This window comes from Lagopus muta, chromosome 11 (genome assembly GCF_023343835.1).
Source record: "Lagopus muta isolate bLagMut1 chromosome 11, bLagMut1 primary, whole genome shotgun sequence".
Classification (NCBI taxonomy): Eukaryota; Metazoa; Chordata; class Aves; order Galliformes; family Phasianidae; genus Lagopus; species Lagopus muta.
This window is the reverse complement of record NC_064443.1, coordinates 16,128,863-16,142,748: the sequence shown is the minus strand read 5'-3', so window position 1 is coordinate 16,142,748 and position 13,886 is coordinate 16,128,863. Positions and strand designations below refer to the sequence as shown.

General features: G+C 44.6%; 1 protein-coding gene across 10 annotated transcripts in view; it reads left to right on the top strand.

Annotated features, from left to right (window-relative positions):
- FOXP1 (forkhead box P1) overlaps positions 1-13,886 on the top strand; it is a 341,534-nt gene that overhangs the window by 38,326 nt on the left and 289,322 nt on the right. The window contains exon 1 of one of the 10 annotated variants that reach the window (XM_048957791.1): positions 13,249-13,310. The exons of 8 other annotated variants lie outside the window; for them this stretch is intronic. The gene's annotated coding sequence lies outside the window, so the exon portion shown is untranslated. Of the gene's footprint in view, positions 1-13,248; positions 13,311-13,886 lie in introns of those variants that run through there. One more of the 10 variants, XM_048957792.1, reaches the window with a different exon arrangement.

Here is a 13,886-nt window from a genome sequence, read left to right as displayed (position 1 = left end):
AAGTAGGCTGCCTGGCTTGCTTTCTTCCCACCATCCCCTCAAGGCCGCGGTGAAGTTGTGAGCTCTGAGGGTTCAGTGGTGTAACTGGAGTTCAGCGATGCAAAACCGCTGCCCGGAGCTGGAGCCATACAGACAGACAGGGTCTAAACATGCTTGTGTGTGCAATTCATGTAATGATTAAATATGAATATGGAGAGGCTTCCACTCCATCATGTGTCAGAGGCTTTGCTCTCAGAGGAGCCATTGCCAACGAGTAATTAGCTCCACTGTTTGCTGCACTTACATCCCAGTGACAAAATGGTGTCACTGGTACACAGCAGAGCCAGCCCTGCTCAGCATGGCGTGTGCTGCAAAGCTTGGCTGCCTTCGTCATGGGGGGACAAAGGGAGAAATCCTCCAACAGCCAACTTGGACAAGACAAAGAGAGTGGGGAAAGAGAAATGTGATCATGCAAGAGAATTGCAAGATCTGTGTGAGAATTTGTTACAAACTAGGAGATCTAGGTAATTAAATCCACAGGAAATGGGAGCATAAATTGTTTTGTTTTTTCTTTTCTTCAAATAAATTTGTGTTTCTGTTATAGTTTTAATATCCCTCTGTGTGTTAGGAAGTGCATTACGTTTCAGAGATTACAGAAACAGAGAAATTCACACATCAGTGAATTGTGATTTTTTTAAGTTTCCATTTTTTCTTTCTTTCTTTCTTTCTTTTTTTTTTTTCCAGAGGTAGCATAATTACCATGTCATTTAGCAAAGATTATAATAGCTGTTCAGATTTTACCGACTGGTGTAGTAAACAGTTGAATAAACCCATATGGCAGCTCAAAGCGTGCATGCAAGAGAAAGATTCTTACCAATTCCTTCATGTCTGAATTACCAATCTTGCTGATACAACCAAGGTCCCCAAGCAGGGAGCAATTCCAGTCTTATCCAGTGATGCAAGAATTTCTCACTGCTCTGTAGCATGTGAATCAATTGATTTTAATTGTGGTGGTTAGCTAATTAATTATTTCTTTTTTCCTATGAAGTATGCATAGGAAACTTGGGGTTACATACAAGGCACGCGCCGCTATTTAAGGCAGCCTGTGCATATACTTGATGCATTTCCAATCACGGTAAATAATATCTGGAGTCCAAATCTCTCTGTTCAAGTCACCATTAGAGGCTGAAAACATGGTATTGTGATAGCCCCATGGCACTGCTTGTAATAGAACTTGGTGTCTCGTCTCAGTGGTAGCAGACAGAAGGACCAGGGTGTCTTGAAGCATCCCCTTAACCCCATGGGTTGAATTATGGAGATATGGAGCTGTGGCCAACTGGCATCTTATGTAAAGACAAGGCATTTGAGCCGTGTGCCCTCTGGATAGCTCCTGTATTAAAAAATAAAAGCAAGAAGAGGGATTGTTAACTCCCTCCAAACGCTGACTTGAACAAAGGAAAAGATTCATGCTATTCACCATAAAATTCACTTACTTCCAGTTATCTTAAAATTTTCATGTCACATAATAGGTTTAAAATATCTTCTGAATGCATTAGACTCTCTAGGTGCTTAGAAAATATTGCCAAATAATAATATGAAATGAACAAGCGTTGAACAGTCCCACTGGAAAGGAGCAGTTGGCCAACACTGGTGCTTATGTTCATCTTAACCCTGATATATGGCCAGCCCTCTGCCATAATTCTATCAGGAGATGGAAGTTGCCTAGCAATGGACTGACTGTAGAGGGTACGTGTTGAGCTAATTCAGTTTTTGTTCTCGTTTCCTTGAGAGTTCAGCTTAAAGGAGTGATCCTTTCTCCATCTGCAGCAAGAGCCACTTCTTGGTATTCTCTCTCGTTCCCCACTCGAGTGTCCCTGATGATGTCAGGAATTCATTCATGGCCTTGCTCGTTTTAGAAGTTTCCAGCTTATTGAGTAACCAAATGTGGTTTCTTCTGATTGTGTTGGCTGAATACGTGGAGCCTTTCGAAGAGACGAGAGCTTTATTTGAAGCAGAGCATCTAGTTGTATACCATTTTATGGCAGACAAAGGTCATCTAGGGTAAGCAGCCAGAACAGTGAATTGCCTCATTGCAACACCTAGGAAAATGAAACAGAAAGATATGGTGAAAGGTTTTAACAAATGGCTCATCGTTACGAATTTTTAAAGTCAAGGAATTGGTGCTGTGTACGTTTCTAAATTGGAGATAACCATGCTTGTACAATAAATTGACTTAAGAACGGAACAAATCAAGGTGATGGGGTGGTACTGAAAACCCCATCGTGCAGCACTGCGTGCACCACAGACCCGCGTGTCTGCATGCTGGGAGCTGCCCAGCCTTCCTGCCGAGCCCTGCCCTGCTGTGCGGGGCGCTGGGCAGGAAGCAGAGGGCTCAGCTGGGGAACGGCGGTGCCTCCGCGCTTCTGTCCTCTGAGTGCCTCTGCTGAGACATCTGTGGCTCCAGAAGGACTTTGCTGTTCTGAAACTTTTCTGTCTGGAACTTTATGCTGGGCAGAGGAGGAGGGGAGAAGCAATTTTAACAATTTAATAAACTACATAATATGTTTTATAAGCTGGTGTGAATGCTCCTAAGTATTTTGGTCTTTTTTTCATAACACAATGAACCTAATATTGGTAAAAATACAGATCTTAGCTGCCACCGTAAAGAGAGGCTAGATTTAATAAACAGTTATGAATGTTGGCAGCTGCCTATCAGATTGTATAACATCGGCTATAGCACATGAAGACAGTGTCAACTTACATTTTATCTCAGAAGTATTTTCAAAGCGTTTATTTTGCTTTCTCTTGAGTCCTTAACCTAATTCAAGTTATATAATTGGCTGAATATTTTTCCACACAGCTAATTGGCTGGGTGCCAGCGTGGAAACCATTGTCTGACTTGATGATGATCAGAAATTAACATGACATTTGCGTGGTGGTAATGGAATACATTAGTAATGTAATTCATGACTCTAAGAAAGAGACCATCATCTCCCACCTCTGATCAGCAGGAGGGGCTGGGGGGATGATGAAATGCTCCCAGCAGGCACCTCACAGCAGTGGCTGGCCAATCTCTATGTCAAATTTAGTTTTAAATTCTTCAGACAAAGCTGTAATGCTTACCAATTAATTACTACAAATGTCAATTAAAAATCTACCAAATAATACAGTAAGATTAAATTTCAATTAAAAAAATTACATTTAACAAGGAAGATACAACATTATTTTAATGAATTCTGCTGAAGGTGACAGTTTATCTAGATATATTTATACCGTGTAGGTGGATCTAAATTCATTGGATGATGTTAACCATGTTACCCCGTATACTTATTAGTTTTGAAAATTATTTCTACTTGGGCTATGTCCTGGAGGAGAGAGGGTATCAAGGGGCATTTCTTACCACCAGGAAAAAGGGGAATTTCACGCCTTTTAAGTACAAAAATAGCCTCACACCTAAAATGAGGGCTTTTCTGTAGATATCTACACCAGCTTTTTAGCTGTGTTTTTCATTGCTTGATGTTTATGAAATTGAATACAGGGTTTCTGTTGTGGTAGTAGAACAAGCTGTAACTTTGCTGTGCTGATTTACTCTGGACGGTTTTTTGAGTGATCTGCTTTCCTGTACAGATAATAGCCATTATCCTGGCAAATCACTTAACAGGCAGAGATTTTTGCTGTGTGAAGGTGGGGAACTTCAGGTCTTTTTATCTGCAAAGCTTCACCCCGGCTTGGTAGGGCCTGTGAGCTAAATGAAGTCTCGTAGTTATACTGCTGTTGCTTGAAGACATGTTTTGAGCCCTGCATAGCAGATGTGTCACGTGGAGTTGGGACTCCGAGTGTGTTTGTACAACGGCACCTTGGATGCAGGGTGCTACCCTGCAAAGTAGGTCTTGTAGCTGGAATTCCCTAGAGTGGTGTGTATTTGTTCTGAGCAGGTCGGGTTCCTGCAGGCAAGGAGCTGGTGGGCAGGGGAGAGCTCTGTGGCATTCAAGCCGTGTGAGCCAAGGACTCTGTGTATCATCTGAAGAACAGCTTTCTCAGCTTCCTTGCATTTATTTTCGAGAGCTTTTATTGTGTTTTCACACCATCCTGTCTAAAAGAGGTAAGAGGGAAGGCATCATTGAGGAAACAGATTTTGTGTGTCAAGCCAGCACTGAGAAAACACGCTCCCAGGGACCAAGAGGCTCCTTCTCCTTGTAATTTCAGCAGGTTTGAATGTGAAATAAAAACCAGCCGAACGCACACATTGAAAATCAGAAAAGCCAAAAACTGCTCATGGCAGGTTAAAGTAATGATAGGCTGTTCAGTAGATGGGCTGCGGTGCCTTGCTGCTGTTCCAGCTTTGCCTGTCGGTGGGTGAATGCAGCAAGCACCATCTCTGTCACTGCCATTCAGGTACCTTTGGGTATTGGTAACAGCTTCACAGGATGAGTTCTTCTTCTTGCTATTATCTGATAAAGCTATAATCAGCAGGAGATGGGAGACAGCATTTTCTTCCTGTAATGGCCTCAGGAAATGGGTGCTGTGGAAGTGTAAGAGCAGCTGAAACGTTTTCTTACCAGTCCTCACAGACAGCAAGGCAATGGGGAGAAAGGTGGAGCAAGGCAGGCGCATTTCCACGCTGGCAGCCAGAGAGCTTAAAGTAAGAAGGCAAGCAGGGCAGAGTGGGAGCGTGTAGCTTCTTACCAGGGGGTAATGGTGTAAGGAGGCTGTGGGCCTGGGGCTCCCACTGGCCAGGCAATCAGGTGGGAGCTGGAGCTGCTGCACTTAAAAACCTATCTTCCCAGGGGCTTTCAGCTCTGCACAGGAGCAGTCATTTTCTGGTTTGAGCTTTGGGGTGAGGCTCTTGCCCTGGTTCCTTGCTAAGAAGTGAGGTCCACCAGGAGCTGGGCACCTCTGTATCAGTGCAGTGGGATGTCCCATCCTGAGCACCCAGGGCAGTGTCTCATCTCCTCAGTGGGGTCTCGTGTGGAGCTTGTCCACATTCCCAGCACCTCTGATGGGGGCTGATCTCCTCGTGAGCTTTTACCAGTGGATTTCTGCCTTTGTAGGGAAACGCTTTTCTCTGTGAGAGTTGGCCGAACATCTTGAAGGAAGAATGTATTTGACATTGGAAGAAATATTTACATCTCTTAGTCTTTTTTTTTTTTTCCTTAGTGTGAAGTTGTGTCAACTGTATTACACTGAGGGAACACTGAACTGGGGGAGGATACTTTTATAAGCTGCCCTCTTTTTGCCGGTTTATTCCATGTTCTCATCCTCTGATTTACATCCCATCTGAAGTGAAAATACCCAGGCTTCGGTAGTTTGTTTACCTTTGCTTATATCACTGTGGGGACCCGAGGAGATGTAGGAACTGTTCTCACTGTGACATTTGCACGAGCTGCAGAGTAAGGTGAGAGCAGGCAGACGCCGCACACAGTGAGGAGGCAGCAGGGTTTATTAAGTCTTACTTGTTCCATGGTTTATAATATGTAGACAAAAGCAAACATCTCCAGGGAGGGCTGATGGAATGAGAGAGCAGGGCAAGCTCCCTGAGCTGATGGCAGATCCTGACCTTCTCTTGAAGGAAGTTGTGCGTGCAGGGGGCTGAAAGGGGCATTCCTGCAGAGGGGTCCCAAAGAGCTGCTGCAGCAGTGGCTTGGGGGCACGAGGTGCTTTGTAGGACAAAGGCATCCTCCTGTCATTGTGGTGCTGCTCCTGGGGAAATGCTGAAATACTCTTTGTCTTCATTAATACACCTTTCCAACAGAGCCTGTAGAGATCATTCTTTCTTTCAGATATACAAAGAGACTGAGTACAGAGTTGTTTGTCATAAAAATGCCATTTATATACAGCGGCTGTAAAACCCTAGATTCTGAGCAGATGGGGAGACTGCTCCATCATCAACCAGCAGAGGGGAGAGTTGGGATTCACAGAATCAGAATGGCTTGGGTTGGAAGGGTCCTTAAAGATCACTTAGGTCCAACCACTGCTGTGGGCTGGTGGCCACCCATCATCCAGCCTGATCTTGGGCACTCCAGGAATGGGACACGCACAGCTTCTCTGGGCAGCCTGTGCCAGGGTCCTGCTTGGGGATAAAACCCTGTGGGAGCTGCCTTCCCCGCCGAGCCTGTGTGGCTCACGAGACCTTTGCTCTCGAATAAATGCCCATCATTGCTTTTAACAGCCCAGTTTGGAATTGCGGTATGGAGAATCTGAAGCATTTTGGGACCTTTGTTGGCAGGAGGTGCCATAGGACCGGGCTGCATCCCATCAGCTGCAGGGTGCAGGATGGCCCCGCTGCAGGAGGAAGGACAGCGTCAGGGCCTTTGTGCTTATTGTTCTCAGCAGAGCTGTACTGGAACCAATAAAGTTGTTGCCACCACTACTTTGAGAAAAAGTGACTGCAGCTGAGAATGAGAGAGGCAAAATTATGAATCAAAAAAGCCAACGTCAAGCCCATTATTTTTACTCTTGGGAAAAAAAAAAAAAAACTATCTTTCCAGTCTTTTTTTTTTTTCTTTTCACATGGAGTGAATCTCTGGGACACTAATGTTCCGCTGTCAGGTTTGTTTAAAGCTTGTTTTGACAGTGCCTTTTTGGGGTCAGATCTTGAAGTTTTTCTCCATGTGTTTCGGCTAGGCAGAACTCCCAGTGTCTCAGCAGAGGCTTTTCCAAAAGAGGGAAAGACTAATACTGCTCGATTTAATTGAGAGTGTTGTCTGAACAAACAAGAGAGAGGTGCAGGGTTTTTGGTTTTAAAATGCATATATGTATTTTAAATAGCAGAGCATGGTGTGCAGCTGAGCAGCACGTGCCTGCAGGTGGGTTCGGGGCAGAGCCCTCACCTCTGCTCTGCCCTTGGTGCTCTGGGGCTCGGCCTTCACATGGGTTTCCAGATTTTTATAGGCTTAAATCAAACCTGAAGTCTGCTTCAGTGTAATGTTTTTGTGGTTTAATGTTCTTGGAGATTTTTTACAGTGTTTCTTTTAAATTCTGTCACTGAAGTGTATGAGAGTTGACAAGTGTAAATATGTAGTTAGACAATTTCAAAAGTGTATTATTTACTGATCGACCATAATGGCTCCAAAGGAGCCATTATACTCAATCATATCATGTCACTCCGTGGCACTTATTATGATGGTAATATGGATATGCATATTATTTTTTTTTTTTTTAAAGCAAGAGAAGCTTTATTGTGCATGTGTAAAAGGCTGTTTTTAATTGTCAGTAATGCTCTGAGCTTTTTTTTTATGTATGGAGATTTCAAACCACCTATGGCTAGCAGCCTGCAAAGTGTGGTAGCAGAGATCTGTGTTTGTGTAAAGATGAAAAAAGCCATGCTTGATATTTACAGCAATGGGACTGCATCTCCTTAATATGGCTCTTTTATGGCTTTATTAGATCCGAGGGCAACCTAGAACCCTAACCTGAGAGCTTGGCAGGTAAAAGCTTTCCGTTTTATCTCTGCAGCTTTCATCTGCTCCTGTATGCTCTTTCCCTGACTTCCTAATTGTGTTTGTGACATTAGCAAATGGCTGGTCTGAAAATACCGTGCCGTGTAAGTCATGTTAATACAGCAGTCTTTTTTTAAGGTGTCACAGAAGATGTCTTTTTGTAGCGCTGGGGTAGAGAAGGGAAGAGAGAAGGCAGAATGAGAACATTGAACCATAAAAAATAAAAGAAAGAGACAGGCAGAGAGCTGGGAGTGCTAAATATGCTTCAGCCTTTCGGTAGGGTTGGTCTCAGCTGAGGAGGAGGTAGGAGCTGTGAGTTTGCTTGCTGGAAATGTCCACAAAGCTTTTCGTGGAGGAGGAAGGAGAGGTGAAGCTGCAGCGAGCAGGTGTGGGCAGCGAGTCTGCCGTGGGGCACAGCAAACTCACTGTGGAGCAACACTAGGGAGAGGAGGAGGAATCAGAGGCATTTCCTAACGTAGAAATGAGGATGTGTCTGGCTGTAGCTGTTGCTGCTCAGAGGTGGGGAAAGAGTAAGGGAATCCAGCAGGACTGGCAAAAGGCAAGAGCAGGGTGAAGTCTACCTCATGGTTACAGACAATAGGTGAGGGAGAGAAGAGAAAAATCTGAGGAGGTTGAAGAATGATGGACCGTAGCAGGGCTGCCTGGGGTGTGGGACCTCCTCACATGTGCAGTGGGCGCTCTACCTGAGCTTGGGCTGCAAGGGAAGCAGGAGGCGCTGCTGTCAGTGCCTTCATCTCAGCTGCAGGGTGTCAGAGCAGGTGACTTCTTTGTCTTTCCTATTCAGACATGAGGACCAGTTCTGCTTTGTTGCTCTGTTATCAAAGGAGTTATTTACACTGCTCAGAATGAAGTAGGGCTAATTACTGGCTGGCTTTTTTCCCTCTTATTCTAAAGAACCTTCCATTGGAAATGCATTGTGCTTTAAATATAGGAAAATTAACCATTAGATGCTAGAATGAGCCAATTTTGAGTAGTTCAGGGGTGGAAGGACACACACGTGATTTTGCAAATGATAAACTGCTAACAGCCAGATTTCCTTGCAACAGTTTTTCAAAGAATAATAGCAACAGGGACTTTTAGCCAATCCTGCATTAATTCTAACTTGTCTCTTTCTGAAATTATATTAAAACCATTTGTTCTCTTTTGCAGTACTGAACAAGAAGCATGAGAGGGAGTGGATACCTGTAACTGTTTCTGTCCTTGACCTACATAAGCAACTGTATTTGGGCACAGGGCTGAGCCTTGTAATTGTGAAAAGACGAGGGGAGCTTAAGCTTAAGTATTTCCTTTGAGATGCTTCTTGCTTAGAAGAGTTAGTAGTGGCTAAAGTCTCATCGACTGGGATGCGAAACATCAGTGATATTTCCATTGGCATTGTTGGCTGAGTATTCCTAATAAGAGGTAGAGCTTCTCATTTGTATGAGGGTGGGGTCTGTGAAGCTGCTGTGCATTTGTACGCACACACGCACTAGCACACAACACTTGTTGATGATTCAGAACAGGAGTAGAGTAATTCAGATCTTGGGCTGCCTCACATGTGATTGGCTTCCTCTCTGGGGGACTTATTTTAGGGAAAAATCAATGTCAACTGAAAAACATTCCATTCTGAAAAGACAAAAATTCCCCTACTTGTGAAAATGTGTCTTGGCAGCTGATTTAACTTATGATACAAGATTTAACACTTTTCACTAAACATGAATATTTACCATGGCAACAGCTACGTTATGGGCCACATGTTGGAGACTTGCATGTTGTTGCAGAAACTTGTAAGTGACTGTGTTCTGCTCAGCCCTTGTTCCTGTGCAGCCATGGTGTGCCTGGAGCCCTGTCCTGTGTGCCCTGGGACAGTCGGGGCCACACGGGTCTGCTGTGTCCTCGGTTGCTCTGCCTGTGGCCGTGCCCCATGCTGCTGTCCTGGCCCTCGTCACCTCTCACTTGTGGTGAGAGTCACTTTCTGGGGACCTTATAAAAGTGTGACATGGGGACAGGTGCTGGCAGCCACCATCCCAGCAGGGAGGTGACATGTTGCTGTGCTGCAGCTGGGGGGCTCTGAGTGTGGAGTTGTTAGAAGAGGAAGCAAGGCTTGGCTGCATATACCTTGAATGGCAGCAGGTTTGTTTTATTTATTTTTGCAACATAGGAGAATATAAATTCTCTTGCTTTAGGTTGAAGCTAGCACAGGGCCACGCAGAAACTGCTTCTCCCAGAGATAAAAGCTGTGTTAAAATGTGTCTTGTACCTGCAGGTGGAGATGGAGGTCTTGGCCATCGTTAAGGAAAAGGCATTGGCCTCCAGGGGTTCTGACCTTTCTTCTTCTGGGCACTGATGGTGGCTCTGACCTTTCTCTTTCATTACGGTACTCCAAATTAAATAGTCCATAGTTGGGATTTAATCCTGTACAGATATATCTGTTTTTAAGTCCTGCCAGCCTACATATATGTGGCTAAGAAAAAGGCAGCCTCTGAGTAGGGACCTCTGATTCTTGTTCTCCTCAAATATCCTATTGGGATTTCAGTTACATGTGAATGTTAAACCTTGTTTGTTACTAAGGTGACTATGGTGTCAAGGTTATGAGAATGGTGTAGTATTATAAATGCAAAGATAATGCAAAAAAGAAAAATAGTTGTGTTGGCTAAAACCATCCTATTCCTATGGCATAAAGTTGCACACTGTCCCACATTTCAATTCTCGTTCTATTAAATTACCTGTTTAATAATTTGAATCCAGTGTTATTTTTATATTATATTGCAAATGTGTGACTGTGAGGTTATTTTTAAGATATATTTATTAAGGGAATGAATACAATAAGACAAGTCATTGCAGCCCACATACAGTTCCTTGACTTCTCATTTTATGATGTTTCAATTGCATATGATTACTGAATGTAAGTTTTAACTTTTATGGGGCTTCATTACAGATGCAGCTGTGTAGAGAGAAATTCAATAGAAATTCGATTTTTTTAAAAAGCTTTAAAAGTGTATTGAGATGGAGCAACGTGATGGAATATAACCTGAGGCTTCCTGCTCTGAGCTTGGATGCGCACTTGTGGGGTCTTCAAGGACTCAGATGCATTGCAGTGGGAATTTGCCTGTTGCTGGTGGTGCAGAGGTCTGTGTGTTTGAGGTGCAGGAGGACTCAGCATCCCATAGGGTGTTTGCCTCCTCTGGACAGCACATGGAAGAGCAGTGGTGTCCTCAGCTGGGGAAAGGAATGGGATGAACTTACTTGGGGCAAGGACCAGGATGAAATGCAGTTCTCTGTCCTGACGGAGAAATACAGTTTCAGTGAATTCGTGGTGTTCTTTTCTGCTTGAGAATCCAAGTGAAAGGAACTCAAGAGAAAACAACACTGAACAGAATCTCAGCAAGCAAGTGCTGGAAAAACAAATTTAAGGGCATATTTGAAGGAATAGATGCGGTAAATGAGTAGGTCTGCTGGTGGTTAAATGCTGCAGTGCTTTGTGTGAGTTCTAAGCAGGAACATATCACATCAAACATAGTTTAGTGGAACAATCTATTGGCATAATATGTTTGTTTTTAACGTATGGGAATATAAACTTCTGTAACTGTATGATCATGTCTCTTAGTAGCAAGGAACCCTCATATTGAAAACTGTGACATTGGCTGTTCATAGAAAATATGGCACGTATTACAGACTGTCTGTTTCCAAACATCAATGTCCTGTAAGGGTGCAAACTGAAATCCAGGGCAAAATTTCTTGGGACATAAGGAGGGAAAGCACTTTCAGGATAAGTGCTTGGGACATAAGGAGGGAAGCTTTCAGATTTATTCACTGATTCTTAGCCTTTGATATGCTGGTGCAGCTCTGCAGCTCTTAGGGCAGTTGCAGTGGCTCTGGACAAGTCCTGGCCCTGCTCCTCATGCTGTAGTGCCTGTGGAGCAATTGTTCAGGTGAGCTCAGGGCTGGGAAATGTCTCATTTCCATTTCAGGAAGCCTCTCTGGTAGCTCCAGCAGCATGGGGATATCCCCACAGCAGTGTGGTTTTCTCTTGGATTCCCTTCCTTGTGCTTAGGGTGAAGTCATGAGTGGTAACTCCTGGGCTGTCATCCTGTCGTGATGAAACACGTTGAGTGATAAAGGAGCAGAAGTGGTTGGGGGACAACATCTCTCTGCTTTTGTTTTTAACTGGGTGTCCCTGGTTCGTGCTGAGCCCTCCAGCTGTGTGATGTGGCGCTGGCAGGGAGGATAGCAGCCAGCTTTAAATGCAGGGCTTCCAAAATCTGTTCTCTGGTGCTGAAAGCAGCTTGGCATCCTTACTTTAAACTGGAGATTGGTTCTCTGAGCAGTGACAAGTTTCATGAGGTAAAGAGGAAGCTGTGCCTGGCCTCAGGCTGGGAGCCATCGGCTTATCAGGAGCTTGGGACCCCTTTGCAGGGAAAGGGCTGAGCGGAGCAGGGCTGCTTTGTGCTGCAGGAGCACAGTGAGTTGCCCTCAGAGCAGCAGCCCTAGGGAAATGGTTTTTCTGGTCTGTGCCACCTCCCACAACAAGGAAAAACTGATGAAAAGCAATGAAGCACACAATTACATAATGAAAAACAATAAAATGTGTCTTCCAATATGTACTACTAGTGACCATATGACTTTATTATAAAAGCTAAATATGATTGCATTTCCAGGTATTGTGCTGTGTGCTAAACTGCAGGGAAGACAGAACAACTAAGAAGGACAGGACTTCTTGTTTAATATAAACCTCAGACTTTGAAATGACACATAGCAGGGAATAAATGTCCATCATCTATCAAATGAGGTTTGAACGGTTTAGGTCACACTAGACAAACACTTCTCACCCTAAAACCTTCTTTTCATCTTCATTCATCAACAGCACCTTAAGCTGGTGCCTCTCTCCTCTTTTCATTCTCTCAAAAATAATAATCTGCTGGATGCCTACAAATCACTGGCTGCTGGTATTCGTTAGGCAGGTGATGAGCTGTGGCTGCTCCCATCTGCGCTCCTGCCTCAGGCCCTGCTCCCTGAGCAGTGGGTGCATGGAGAGGGACTGCAGAAGGGCTGGTGGGGACCAAACCCGGCCTGGAGACAGGGACAGAATGCATTCTCTGAGAGCTGTTCTCATGTATGGAAGTCCTAGCAGCCAGGTTTGGAGCTTCAAAAGAGGAAGGCAGACCTTCGCAACCAAATTCGTTCTCTCCTGCGGATCTTCCTTCTCCTTAGTGCTGCCCTGATGGGTGCTTGTTCCCAGCAGCCTCTCTCTAATTTGTTTTCTTAGTCTGCAGGCTGAACTGCATCACTATGCCTTGTAATTTCTTCCTCCCTCCTATGAGGTCCCAGGCTGAGCTTTGCACACACCGTTCAATCCCCGTTGCCTGGTAGGAAGCTACGTCTCTTACACTAGTCTTTGTCCAATACTCCTAATGTTTTTCTTATCCTTTTCTCATTTATGGTACTCCTCTTGGATTGGCTTCCCATGGTATAGTTTTTCTCATTGCATTGCTTGTTTGTTACTTTCTCACTTTTTTTTTTCTTCTTTCCAACATACTTTTCTGGCTCCCACCTCAACTTCCTAGAAGTGATTTATGGAGCAGCACAGTCCCTGCTTCTCCAGGGCCACAGAGCTTCCTCTTGTTTTCTGCCTTTTTTCTTGCTGTCATTCTGGACAACAACCTGTGTATGGGAACTGCTGAGTTAGGGCCTGAACTGTTGATTGAGCACCTGGGGAAAGGGCCTGGTCAGCCCTGAGAGCACAGGTGAAGGCAATGCACCTGTGTGACCAGAGCCTGGCTCCACCTCTCTTAGACCTCATTTAAGAGCTGACTGCCCCTGGGGAAGGCTTGCTTTCTGGAGATCCCTCCTTGGTGAAGCTTTCCCCTGCAAACCTAGAATCTTCTGATACGGGTGAGCAATCTTCTTTCCTCCCTTTATAGCGTCTTTCTATCATGTTAGTCCTTCTGTCATCACACCTTTGTTGTAATGTCTGTCCCATCATATTTATCTGTCCAATTGCTACAACCATGGATTTTTCACAGTCACCAATTAATGTTAGTACATGCAGTTGAAATGAGATGGGTAACAAAAAAAGGTCTGTTTGAAGGTAGAATTCTGTGTGAGCAGAAATCTTTGTAAACCTGGACATGGTTTGTGAGGACAGCATCAGCTGTCTGCCAGTGGAAGTGAAGGCAAAACTTACGTTTTAGACATTTGTTTGCTGCCTTCTGATTTGGGGGTTTGGAGGATTTCACTATCCGTTGGGATAGGGATCAGCATCGGGATGGGATCTGCCACCCACTCAGCTCATCACTGGCATCTTGAGGTATTTTGGAGGGAGTCCAAACTCAGTTTGGTACTATCAGCTGCCTCAGTTTGGCACGGTGACGTGAAGCCACAGGGATGGGGTTTGCTCTGGGGTGGGCTCCCAGCGCCCGGCTCTCCGGTGGGGATTGGCAGACTGGCATCATAATTAATTGGGGAGGT